The 12,921-nt window shown below is 45.0% G+C and overlaps 1 protein-coding gene across 2 annotated transcripts in view; it reads left to right on the forward strand.

The window, feature by feature from the left end:
• The first annotated feature begins 636 nt into the window (after positions 1-636).
• Positions 637-12,921, forward strand: part of ESR2 (estrogen receptor 2) — a 152,616-nt gene continuing 140,331 nt past the window's right edge. Inside the window, exon 1 of one of the 2 annotated variants that reach the window (XM_029598123.1) lies at positions 637-988. The gene's annotated coding sequence lies outside the window, so the exon portion shown is untranslated. Of the gene's footprint in view, positions 989-2,236; positions 2,714-12,921 lie in introns of those variants that run through there. The other variant, XM_029598124.1, reaches the window with a different exon arrangement.

Below are 12,921 nucleotides of genomic sequence, written 5' to 3' on the forward strand. Positions count from 1 at the left end.
TTTGGATAAGTTCTTGGAGGAGAAGTCCATTAACTGCTATTAATCAAGTTTACTTAGGGAATAGCCACTGCTATTAATTGCATCAGTAGCATAGGATCTTCTTGGGGTTTGGGTAATTGCCAGGTTCTTGTGACCTGGTTTGGCCTCTGTTGGAGACAGGATGCTGGGCTTGATGGACCCTTGGTCTGACCCAGCATGGCAATTTCTTATGTTCTTAAAGAAAAGGTTACTCCTTGCCTTGCAGCCCCCTAGGGCTCTCAGCTGCACCTGAATTAATATTAAGGTATTCACCTCACCGGCTGGTCACGGATTGGTCCTTTCACTGGTTAAAAAAAAACAAAAACAAAAAAACCAACAAAAACCCCCTTGGTTTTCACTCCCGTTTTAGCATACAATTTTTGGCTTTAAACCCCCTGTTAAACACCTGGGTTGAACAACGGAAACCGCATGCTAAAAACAGGAGTGAAAATCTGAGCTAATGCCAGCGCTTCATATTACATCTGCCCCTGCTAGCCTGGCTCCTCTTATATCCCTCCCAACCTCTCCGCGCTGCCTTCCCCCGTCCTCGGGCTGGAAGAGTGGGCAGGGCAGCAAATGAAAAAGCGAAGCGGACGCCTGGTTCATGGCCTCGCCCGTCTTTCCCACCTCTGTCCTGGAAAGCCCTTTTCTTTTCTTTTTTTTTTTTTCCTGCAGTTCAGGCAACAAGAGCCGCTGGAGGGGGGCGGGCACGCTTCAGGTGGGATCTCACCGGCCCCGGGCGAGGCTGCGCTTACTTTGGCGCCCGCGGTACATTTTCTCCTCGGTTTCATTTTAATAAAACTCGTGCATCCCAAGAAGAAGTAACGCCGTCCCCCCCACTCTCCGTGCTGAAAGTGGAGCGGCAGTAAAGCGAGAGAAACCTAGAAAACCAGCGACAGAGAGCGGGAAGGGCTGAGGCCGCGTTGCACGACGGCGGCGGCGGGCGGCACCCGCGCGCTCCTTAGCGCAGGTGAGTGTGGCTTTAACTCCGCAGCGGGCGCGGGAGGCTCTTGTTTTAACAGGCAGGCTCGCTCCTTCAGCTGGAAGAACAAACCGTTTATTCCTCGAGCAAGGGGGTTACTTTAACAGTACCACAACTCCCCTCCCCCCCAGCAGATTTTCCTATCCATGTTCTCGCGCCTTTAAAAAGTACCGCGGTGAACGGGGAACTCTTGTATTTCCAGTTCATTTTATTTTGGGTGGCATGCATGCATGCATTAATTAATTAATTAATGCATGCATGCATTAATTAATTAATGCATGAATTAATTAATTAATTAATTAATTGTCCGGCAGTTTCCTCCTTTTCCTTTCTGACTTCTAGGTCGGTCAGAACCGGGGCCTGTTATGGTTATCCCGAGCTTTCGTTTCACTCCTCCCCATCGCCCCCCCATGAAGTCCATCCTTGGCTGTGGCAAACACCTCCGTTCCCTTCAGAAGTGCACCCTCGGGGGTGAGAGGAGCAGCACCGCTGGGCGTGGGATGTGGGGCTCCTTCCCTTCAACCTGACCCCCCCCCCCCTCTCGTCTTCTTTTAGCTTTGTTTTTCTTGGAGGGGGGGTGTCACTTGTCATTTTTCACTTTTGAAACAAAATAGTAAATGTTTCTGGGCAGCTGGGGAGAATGAAAATTGCTGATTAAAAAACTGGAAGACAGTTTGACGTCAACCCTAACAAACGTGAAAGGCACAGAACGTCTCCCTGCCTTCCCAGTGCTGCGGAGAGCACAGAATGTACTGTCGAGGCCGCAAGTTGTAGAAAGTGCTCCGCACCTTTTTTTTATTTTTTTTTTTGATCTCCGCTACAGTTGACAACCGCAGTGGCAGCTTAAATGCACAGACAGTATCCTTTCTTTGGTAATTGAGTTGGTGGCAGCGCTATAGCAGTGCCTGTGTAAGGTACCGAGTCAGGCTCCCTCACCCCCAGCAGACGAGGATAGCCCCTTCCCTTCAGCAGGACTGCAGATCCCCCCTCCCGCTGTCCAGCTCCCATTTCTCTCTCTCTCTTCCCCTCCTCCCCCGACCAAGCCAGCCGGAGACTGGAGGCTCTTTCTACTTGCAGCAGATGTGGAACCTCGCCTTCTGCTCCCTCCCCCTCCACCACTAGGTCTTTTTCCAAATTCTGTCTCCCCTTTCCCAGAAGGAGAATGGATCATCCATTCTCTCTCCCCCCCCCCCCCCCCTTATTTGCCCAGTTGGATCTTTGTGATACTGATAGGTCCCTTAAGAACAGTGATGGAAGAAGGCTGGGATGAAAGGAGACAGGTACAAAGGTAGGTGGGCAGATGTGAGAGACAAGTCAGAAAAGGAAGACGAAAAGGAGCATTCAGAAAAAAAAAATGAGGAAGGGTGGTTGATAAGAAGCAGGAATACAAGACAATACATTGGGAAGGAGGAGAAACCCTGACAGCCTGCATGCAGGTGGGGAAGGAGGGAGTGAGAGATTGAAGAACTCAAGGGGCGGGGTGAGAATAACATCTGGCCAGCAGTTGGCTGTAGAGCTATGGATTCGGTATCTCAACTGGAAGACGGGGGCTTGTGCCACACGCTGGGAGACCCTGATACATGTGAATCATTCTGTTCTTAACACGCTGCAAGCTCCAATGAATTGATGCAACGTAGCTCTGTCAGCACTGTCAAATCCCACTACCTGCCCAACACCCTCAGTCCCAGATGTGCAGAGACTGAATGCAACCAGGTACCTTTTTTGGATTTTATGGAGGGAAGGAGGAAAGGCAGTTCAGGGGTTGGGAGAAAATGTGAGGTTTTATGTCATTTTAATGTAGGTTTTTTTTTCTCAGGGACAAAAAGGGATGTTGCAGATACAATGTACTGAAAATAATCCTTCTAACTAATTATTTGCAGCATTGTCTCCCTCACCCTTGGTTCCTCTAACCAGTCTCTTTATCTTTTTGGACCTGAGGATCAAGCAGCCTCCTTCCTGTTTAGGAAGTGGAACGGTTGGGGAAGCCATGGGATAGATAACTCCATCTTCTTCTTCTGGTGCTGCTTGATGCCAACTTCTGTTTTCAACCTAGGGGTGGGTGGGGGAGAGAGACAAAAGAAGATGGGTGGAGGGAAAGAAAATAATGGAATGGTGGGAAGGGGCAATGGATAGAGAGAAGAGAAAGGAATGAGGAGGGACAGGAGAGGGAAAAATGGAAAGGCGAAAGAATTGAGGGAGAGACACGGGATGGAAGGTGACAGAGTGCGAAACTGGGAGAGAGGGGTGAAGGGTGAAAAGTGAGAAGTAGTAGCAATAATAAAAAAAAAAAAAAAAAAAGATAGGAGGTCAGGGGTTGAAGAGAGGAAGATGGAGCCACGGTAGACTTAGGTGGAAAGAGAGGTAGGAGTATGTACCGTAATGTTCCTTTGAGGAGATTTGTTGTTAAGGATGGGGGTGGGGGGAGGTACAGGATGATGTGTTGCTGATACAAGAGGTTTCTGTTGTGTTGGGTTGCTAGAGTGGTGAGTACTGTGTGCTGCTGCTGCTGTTGTGGATGGGGAAGGACCATGTGAGAGGGGAGGATAGCATTCTGCTGTTGGGGGACGGGCACTGGGGAGGACAGTGTGCTGCCTGGAGGGTGTGAGGAGGACTGCATGATGCTGTTGGGAGGGGTAGGAAGACTTGTCTGGAAGGATCAGAATTGTGTGTTGCTGCCTTGAGGACATAGAGAATTGTCTCTTTCGGTTGTTTTTGGTAGTCTTGCCATTTCCAGCCCCACTCTCCCATACTTGTGCACAGTTTGCATTTGGGGAAACCATTACTGTCTCTTACTGGGAGCTCTGTATTATACACTTATCAGTCAGGCAGTCCCATGGCTGTGCTGACCGTTGGAACACCTTTGATGTCAGTACTTGCGCTTCAGGAAAAAAAAAAGGTCAAGGCTTAATTTTTAACATGATATTTTCCAATTCACAGCCACCTGCTTCTTCTGATCTGGAGGTTAGCCATATGAGGCTGGCTTGTTAGATTAAATGATTATATAGTTGGGTAAAAGGCAATCGTTCTGCATTGGTGTTAGAAGAGGGCTATGGAATTGTGTTAGCAATATGTGATTTATTGCTTAAATGTAATGCATGTTTCTAACTTTATGAATTTTTACTGCACTGTGTGATGTACTAAATTAAAGGCAAATAATCAAGTTTTAAATATTACTACTAATACAACTTTCCTCTATTATTTCTGGGCGTTTGCAGTCCTTGCCCAGTCAGTCCAATTTACTCTCATCCAGTTTTTCATACTGATAGTTGACTTTGTCCATCCACAGCACCCTTGATAATTTTTTGCATCCGTTTAGAGACTTGATGTAGCTAAGAAATACCAGTGCTTGTAGGCAGAAGAATAACATTTAAACACTACTGAAGTGTCTCCAGATTTTAGATGAAAACTTCCAGGGGAGGGTGTGTGTGTGTAGTTGTGTTAGTCTGTAGCTGCAAAAATTACATGTAGGTGGGTGACACTTTATGGATGAAGCAGGAGCTTTTCTAGACTAGAGCCCACTTTGTCAGATTTCTTTTTTTTTTAATGGTTGTCTTCCTACCAGTATAGCCTAGTACAGTGTACTGTCATCTAGATAATACTGTAAGATTTTTCAAAGATCTGAAACCACTAAAGTAATGCGTGTCAGAGCAAGCTGCTTATAAAACAGACGTTTACAGCCACTATTTGTAATCTATTGATAATGTGTACGCAATATGTATGTCATGTGCACATATGGTCAGATATGTAGATTTCCAAGAGGTTTACAAGGCAGGTTGTCAAGTCGTACCTGAAGTATGTGTTTAACCGTTCTCAAGGTGGACTTTAGGCATGCCTACATGGGTATGAGCTGGTCAGGCCTCTTATATACTCACAACGGGGAATTTTTTGATTACGCTGTCTCTGATAACAGTGTGTTTAGCTTTTTTGTCCTAGTCATTTGGAACTCTTGACCTGTGCTTTAGGACGCAAGCCAAAACTTGGCTTTTTAGGGAAGCATTGCTTGATAAGTTTTTTTTTGTAGTAGCTTAGGGTGGTCTGTGGAAACCCGGGGGTGGGTCTGGGTCTGGGAGGAAGTCGTCACCTCCCGTTTGTTGATTTTTTTTTTTTTTTTTTTAATAGGCTTTTGTAAAGTTGTCTGTTCTGCTTCTGTACAAATATTGTTTTAACTTTTACTATAGCCTGCCTGAGGCAAGAAATTAAATTTCAATAAATTAACCTTTATCTGTTTTATCACAGCATATATTCACTTCACCATTTTTTTTTACATCATGGGTTACTCTGTTTTTGTTTTTTTAATTATGAAGCATCAGAAAATGACTTTTTTTTTCTGTACTTTTCATGTGAGAAGTTGCTCATAACTTAACTAAATTTAATTATATTTCATGAGCTGCCCTATTTGTATATAGCAAAGAGAGTTTTTGGTTGCTCCCTAATTAGGGCCAAATGCACTCAGCATTTTCCCGTAGCCACAAAATGGCAAAAAGCCTTTAGTACATCCATCCCGAAATGTTCCATGAGCATTTTTGATTATCATTTTGTGCGCAGGCAGGGGGCAGAGAGAAGCTGGGGCAGTCCCCCAGGGATCGGGTAATAAGGGACCAGCAGGACCTGCAGAAATTAGCATTTCTAACTGCTTTGTGGATGTCACCTATACAAAAGAGCAACATATATACAAACTTTTTGCAAAATTTGCTTGTCAAATTTCTTGAAGAAATGCATTGACTCTACAAGATATTTGTCATTTTTTTTCACGAATGTGACCTACTTTTTTTTGGGGGGGGGGTCCCAAATATTTTATTTATCCTGGTTCAGTGGCCCTATACCTTTTTTTTTTTTTTTAAGCATCTGAGTGAAATTGGTGCATATTTTGTACTCGTGTCCTATTACATCAGGCCCATAACGAGTTGCGTAGACTTTGCTCCTTTTAGTTTACCTCATTGTTCTGCTACATAAAGATTTTCCCAGCAAGAGAGAGAGCATGGCAGCCAAGGCTGTCTTCCTGGTGGAAGAAGGGACCACATGTAAGTCCTTACCCTAATGTTATGCGCACACATTCACATGCATAACTCCCCATACAGTAAAGGCTGGCTTAACCGTTAGGCAGACTGGGCTATTGCCTAGATTGTGGATCTGGCGTGGGGATGGCCACAAAGATCTGCTGCAGTGACAGCAAAACAAGGGATTCTGACAGCCTCACAAACTCACAGAGCCATCGGTGTGTGTTTAATCACTTTGTCTTTTCTATCTTTAGTGGGCGCAGATAAACAGCCACCCCAAGTACTGCTTTTCTCCGTGGCCTTTTTTTTTTTTTTAATTTAAGGTTTGTTTAGGTTTTGTTTTATTTTTATAAGTAGTTTGACCCACTTTGGGGCCAGTGTTATAAGGGGCACTACTGCTGGCACAGGTTTTTTACTCCTGTTTTAGCGTACGCTTTTCTGGTGTGAGTTAAATCTGGAATGTAACAGGGGGTTTTAAAACTTAAAAAAATGCATGCTGAAACGGGAGTAAACACCAGCGCTGAGATTAGCATGGGTGCATGCAGATCCCATGTAAAAGAAAGCATTGGCTATTCCCCAGCAATGCAGAGAAATGCACTAAAGGGCAGAGACCTTAAAGCATATTTTCTTAATGCTGGAAATTTAACTCCTGGGTCAGAGCAGGAGTAACACTTAACTCACGTTTCTGGTTGCCATATTATACTATTACTGTGCCCCGTGTGGCCTAACTGCTACTGTCACACGGGGAAGAGCAATAGAATAACTTTGGCCATCAGAAATGGAGTTTATGTCACATCGGACTCAGGAGTTTATTTTCCAGTGCTCCTTGGGGAGGGCATCTACACTTGAACAATACACGGGTACTGTGTATACCAGCGCTTCTCAACCGGTGTGTCTCCAAGCAGCAGCAGGTGTGTCACGTGCTACTGGTCTCCTGCTGCTCTCCCCCCCCCCCCCCTCTTCTTTCACTGAGTGAGAGGCAGGCTATCTTCCACTGCTGCCATTGCCGCCCAGGCTATCAGCACGTTCAAGCCTGGATGGGAACGGCAGCAGTGTCATTAGAAGCTGGCAACTGCGGCTGGGTTTTTTCTTCTTCCCGCGCCTGCCCCGGAACAGGAAGTGATGCGCAGTGGGGTGCGCGGGATGAAGAAAGAGCCATGCTGCACGAAAAAGTAGCGGCAGCAGCGGCGGCCCCGAGCAGTAGCGTGGTCCCGAAGCAAAATCAGAAGCAGCTAGAAATCGGCACAGGAGACAGCAGAATTAGCCTCCTGTGGCCGATGGGATTCTTCTTTCTTGGCCTGCGGGGGCTAGAGGAGGAGTCTGCTGCAGCTGCCATTTGTGCTTGGAGGGGGAGGGCAGGAAATGAGAGCCAGCCAGCCTGTCTGTGAGAATGTATTTGTGATTGAGAGTGTGCATGTGTAACTGTGACTGAGAGCCTGTGTGTAAGTGAGAGCATTTGATTGAGATCATCTATGTAAACTGTGTGAGAGAGGGCATGAGTGTGACTGAGAGAAACTGGTCAGAGAGATGATGTGTGTGTATATAGGAGAGACAATGGAAGTGACAGGTCAGGGAGATGACTGGAGTGTGTGTGAGAGAGAAAGTGATTATGGGAATGAGAAGCCTGTGCATGTGGCGAGAGCTAGAAGAGGAGTGAGAAACATGGGTGTGTGTGAGAGATACAGCTTGGGAGTGAGAAGCCTGTATATGTAAGATAGAACATGGGAGTGGGAAGTGTGTGTGTGTGTGTGCATGCATGAGAGAGACTGATCGGGAAGGTGACTGGTGTGTATGTAAGAGTAAGACTGGTCGGGAGATGATTGGTGTGTGAAGGACAGAAGCTGGTCATGGGGGTGTAACTGGTATGTGTGTGTGTGAGAGACAGAGAGAGACTGTTCGTGGGCACTAAGGAAGAGGACCATGAGTACAGAGCTTCAGCCACTACTGCTTCTGGTGTGTGCTACTGGCCTGCATGGAAGAGGAGTAGGAGAGCTGCTGGAGGGTGTTAGTAAAGGTGGCTTTTTAAGTTTATTTTTCTTGATTGACTGCCATTTTAATTACTGAATTTTATGTGATGTGTCTGCTGTTTTGAAATATTTTATTGGTGTTTGGAGAATTTTAAATAATTTGTATGAGTTTTTAATCGTTGGATATTATTCTGTTCATAGTTGTTGTGAAACATTTATTCTGCTTATTAGTATAATTATACAATAATTTCTGCGTGGGGCTCTATAGCTTCTTGGCTAGTTCTATTTTCCTAATAGGTGTATTGGTGTTTAGGGCCTGATTTAATATTTGTAGTGTTGCCTTTTCATAGGTAGGGTTGTTACTGTTTGAGTGCATTCCATAATTCAAGTGTAACTGTGTGCGGATTAGTTTATGTGCATTACTGCAGATCCTGGGAGTATGTTAGGTCGGTTCTGTGTATGTGACTGAGGTGAGGTATTTTACTAGCATGTAAGCATTTGTATCAGTTTTATTTGCTGTATTTTCTCAAGAGGACATGCATTAGTGATAAACTGCTGTCTTTTCATAAGTAGGGCTATTGAGCCTGGTAGTAGTTTGTGTTGCTGTTACTGAGATGACACTAGAACCAGAATATATTTTTTGTAAGGTGAGTTGTACGGGGAATGCCATAATTCTGCTTTACATCCATAATTGTGGGTCGGGGGGGGGGGGGGTTCCTGAGGATGCAGAATGTATATTTACATTATGCCCCGTGACGGTCACATGTTCAGTGTGTCACGCATGTGAGAACCATCTGTCAGGTGTGTCCCGACAGAAAAAAGGTTGAGAACCACTGGTGAATACAACTTTAGACATACATTTTTAACTGTATATGCCCACCTCAGAGAGCTTACATTTTGTTCAGCTAGCTGTGAGTGCCCAGTCCAAAGAGCAAATTCTTGCATTCAAGGCCCTTTTGGCAACTAAAATTAAAGCATAAGCTCTCTGGGATGGGCAACTACAGCTAGCTTAAAAAGCATAAACTCTCTTGGTGGGCACCTAAAGCTGAACAGGATGCCAAACTAAATTAATTATACTTTTCAGCTGAAGGTGCTTAAACCAGAAAGCTTATGTTTTTATTTTAATTACCAGGCCTTGCCAAAATGGCATTGAATGTGAGATTGGTGCTGTGCATCCCAACTTGTGGGCATATTCCCTCATTCCAGGCCATTTTGACAAGGAATGGTAAGTAAAATAGAAGAATAAGCTCTCTGAGGAATACACCTACATCTAGAGGCTACCTACATATTGAGGCTTCTAACTCAATACACACCATCTCAGACACTGTTACTGCACTGTTATTGTTACCGAGTTACTCTTTCCACTTCTAGCTTCTTCTCCTCCTTAGCCCCATTACCCCTGTTTTATTGTAACTTTTTGCAACTTTGTTTATGTTAAGGTTAATGTTATAACACACTGTTCCGTGTAAACCGATATGATATGATCTGTATCATGAATGTCGGCATAAAATAAATAAATACATAAAATAGATGAACAAAACATAGGCTCTCTGGGTGGGCACCAGCAGCTGAATAGTACACATCTTAGCACCTCATGTGCATGTGCTGTCCAGCTGCTCAGGAAAACAAAGAAAACCTGTGACTGGTGCCTTCCTCAGAGAGCTTACTTTGTACATTTAACACTGGGTTTGAGATGAAGTAAACTCACTTTTCTGGTGGCAAATGTTAACTATTGTTGTGCCCAGTGTGATACACTACCTCAGATCCAAGAGGATTTACATTTCAAATGTAAGCTGTCTGGGGAGGGCACAGTTGGCATGTGCATATCATTCAGCTGAAGGTGCCTTCCCGAGAGAGCTTATGTTTTGTTCCTCTGTGGGTGCAAGCCCCAGAGAGCTTATTCCTTCTTTGGTCTGGGGTGGAATAAACTCACATTTCTGGTGGCCAAAGTTATTCTATTGCTGTGCCCACTCTGGTAGAAAGACCCTACCACGTGGGCACACTAATAGAATGTCATGGCCACCAGAAATGTGAGTTAACTTCTACTCTACTTCAGGCCACTGAGTTAACCTGAAAATCCACCTAAGTGCAATAAACCAGGAGCAGGGAGGTAAGTTGGAAGGAGTGTGACCAAAATGGGACTTGTATGTGAGACTGAGCCCAGGTCGGGATGCCCAGTGCCTGTCTTGCATGCAAGGCCATTTTGGTCACACTCCTTCCAACTTCAAGCCCTTGCCTCGTTACTCCTGTTTTCAAGAACTCTTCTGCATTAGTGTGAATTTTTCAGTTTTAACTCCAATGTTAATGTTGTGATTTGCATTCCATTAGCTTACTGCATCCTGCGGGAGTCCTTGTTTGTTTTTTTGTGTCTATACTTCTGACGGGACTGAGCTTCTAGCTTTGGTTACAAGATTTAGCCTGTGGTGCAGGGAACAGGAGGGGAGGGGATGAGGCTGGAGTAGACAAAGTAGAAAAAAAGCTACTCTGCTTCCTATCCAGACCCTCTGCTCCTGTAGCCTCTCTCACCACCCAGGCAGCTGCAGGAAATAGATGGGGAGGGGTGAGTTTTTAGAATGAATAGCAAAGCAAAGAAGAGTTCATTTTTTTAGTTGTAGATTTCTACTTTTAATTTGTGCTCCCTTTAGTCTGCTTTTGTTGAGGATCTGGCAGTGTTCTGCATGCGTGACTGAGGTGAGGTATGCTGCTAATTTGTGGTTTATGAACAGTGATCTGTAGCAGTCTGTCCGGTTCTATTTTCCCAATAAAAAGCATGGTATGTATGCAAGAAGTATGTTTGGCAGGTTTTGTTTTATTTCACAGAGAGCCTGGTAGTGAGATAAAATGATCCCTGTCTTGAATTAAACTGCAACTACTCACCTACCTTTGAGATTTTAAATGGTTTTCCTCAGTCTACTCAAATGCTTATTTATCTTGTGTGTGATGGTTTGTAAGCTGCTTGGAGCAGGACTCCCTTCTGTGTATCTGGCTAGTACTGCATGTATAAATGTTGAGCATTAGTATTGCTGTTCTGAGGTCTGGGGCAGTATTTATAATGCTGCCTTTTCACAGGTGGAGTTATTGCTGTTTGAATTCTACTAATGCTGTTTTGCTGAGGTGACTTCCAAGTATCATCTTTGCAAAGTCTCTTGCCTTCAGAAAATACCTTGTAATGGAAGGGGTTTGTATTACTTGTTTCTAAGGTGACAAGAGAATTAAAAACAATTTTGTATAATGAGCACTAAGGGAAACATCGGAGTTCTGCCCAGTCAGCCATTTCAGAAATTATCTTCAGCCTGTGTATTATGGATTTCTTTTAATTTATGTATTGCTTGATTTTTATTTTTTAATCTATGCCTAAAAATCACAGATGACGTTCATCAGCTACTAACATGCTTTTTTGAAACATATGCATTATGTGTGTATACCAAAGTTTTAGTAATTAAAAGTATGATGTCCAGTTAAATGTTTTTACAGGGCTGTTCTTTGAGGGATGATGGTGGGGGTCATCATTATTCAGTTTATCAAAATCTTGTGGGGAGGGATGCAAGGCTGAAGATTTTCCTAAAGTGCCTAATATCTTTGCACCAACTTTGATATTATAAATTTAAAAAAAAAGTAAGTATGTGAACACAAAATTGCGTGCAGAAACATGGTTTCCATGCATCATTGTGGTAAGAAAAAAATTTGTATTACAAAACTTGTGCACTTAAAAGTTATGCTCACAAAACGTGAGGTGGGAGCTTAAAAATGGAGTTAGCAAAAGCTATGTCCGGGATCACACTGGGCATAGCATCGTAGGCAAACACTAGCCCCAGAAATGTGAGTTTACTTTATTCCCTCTCTATCCAGCATTGCATTTCCAGCGCAGAACTCCTTAATAAAATGGGAGTAAGGTTGTGCACACAAAAGTATGCTGATATGCATATGCAGCCTAGTGCACCCTGTTACATCGGGACATATGTTAGGAAAGTAAAGTGAGAGGGAAATGGAGACAGGTCATGCATGATGAGGTCAGCACTGGCCCCTACGTGGGACCTCCTCGGTTCACGTGGGTTGAGCTCCATGACGGCTCTTTTCTTTTTTTTGTGCCTTGTGGAATGAGCCCCGTGGCGGCCCTCCGAGCCTCCTCTTCTCAGGGCCACATGGGATGAGCTCTGTGATGGGCCCCTGCATGGGGGCCGCCTCTTGTCGGGCCGTGTGGGATGAGCTTCACGACAGCCCTGTGACTGGGGCCTGTCTTCTTGGCTCTGGGCGACACTAATTGGGTGGGGCCTGAGTGCAAAGTGGGTGGGACCATGGCTACACCACTGCTGTGCTGGCAGGTCAACCAGTAACTGTTTCCTCCTTTCAAGGCCTGAAAGAGCAGCACCTCCATCATACACCCACAGTTAACTGGCCTGGACAAGCAGGTGTTGCTAAATTTTGTCCTTTTTTAAAAAAATTGTTTTCATGCTACACTGTAGATTATGATGAACAAGCCGTTAAGCGGGGCTACTTTAAATTTTTTTTTCAGTCCATTTTCGAACACAGCACCCTTCTACACTTTTTCTCCCTCACTCCCCCCTCCCCTCGTTCACTCACCCCCTTCCCTCCACTCAGTCTAACTCACCCTCTGTCTCCCACTGCCTCCTTCCCCTCACTCACCTCCCTCCCCTTCCCTCAGTCACTCCCCACCCTCTCTCAATCCCATCTCCTCTCCCTCAGCCCTCCTCCACTCCCTTTTTCTCTGCTCCACAACTTCTTACCCTTCCACTTACTCACATCCCTCTGTCTCTCACCTCCCCCTCATTCTCCGTCTCCCCTCACTCTTCCCCACCCCCTACCTCCCTCCCACACACTCTCTCCTCCCTCTCTCCCTCCCTCTCACTCAGTCCCTCAGTCCCTCCCTCTCACTCTCTCCTCCCTCACTGCTGGCTGCCGCTCGACGCCGCCATATTGATATATTCAGCTGACGCTC

The sequence above is a fragment of the Rhinatrema bivittatum genome, chromosome 4 (assembly GCF_901001135.1).
Source record: "Rhinatrema bivittatum chromosome 4, aRhiBiv1.1, whole genome shotgun sequence".
In the NCBI taxonomy this organism is placed as follows: Eukaryota; Metazoa; Chordata; class Amphibia; order Gymnophiona; family Rhinatrematidae; genus Rhinatrema; species Rhinatrema bivittatum.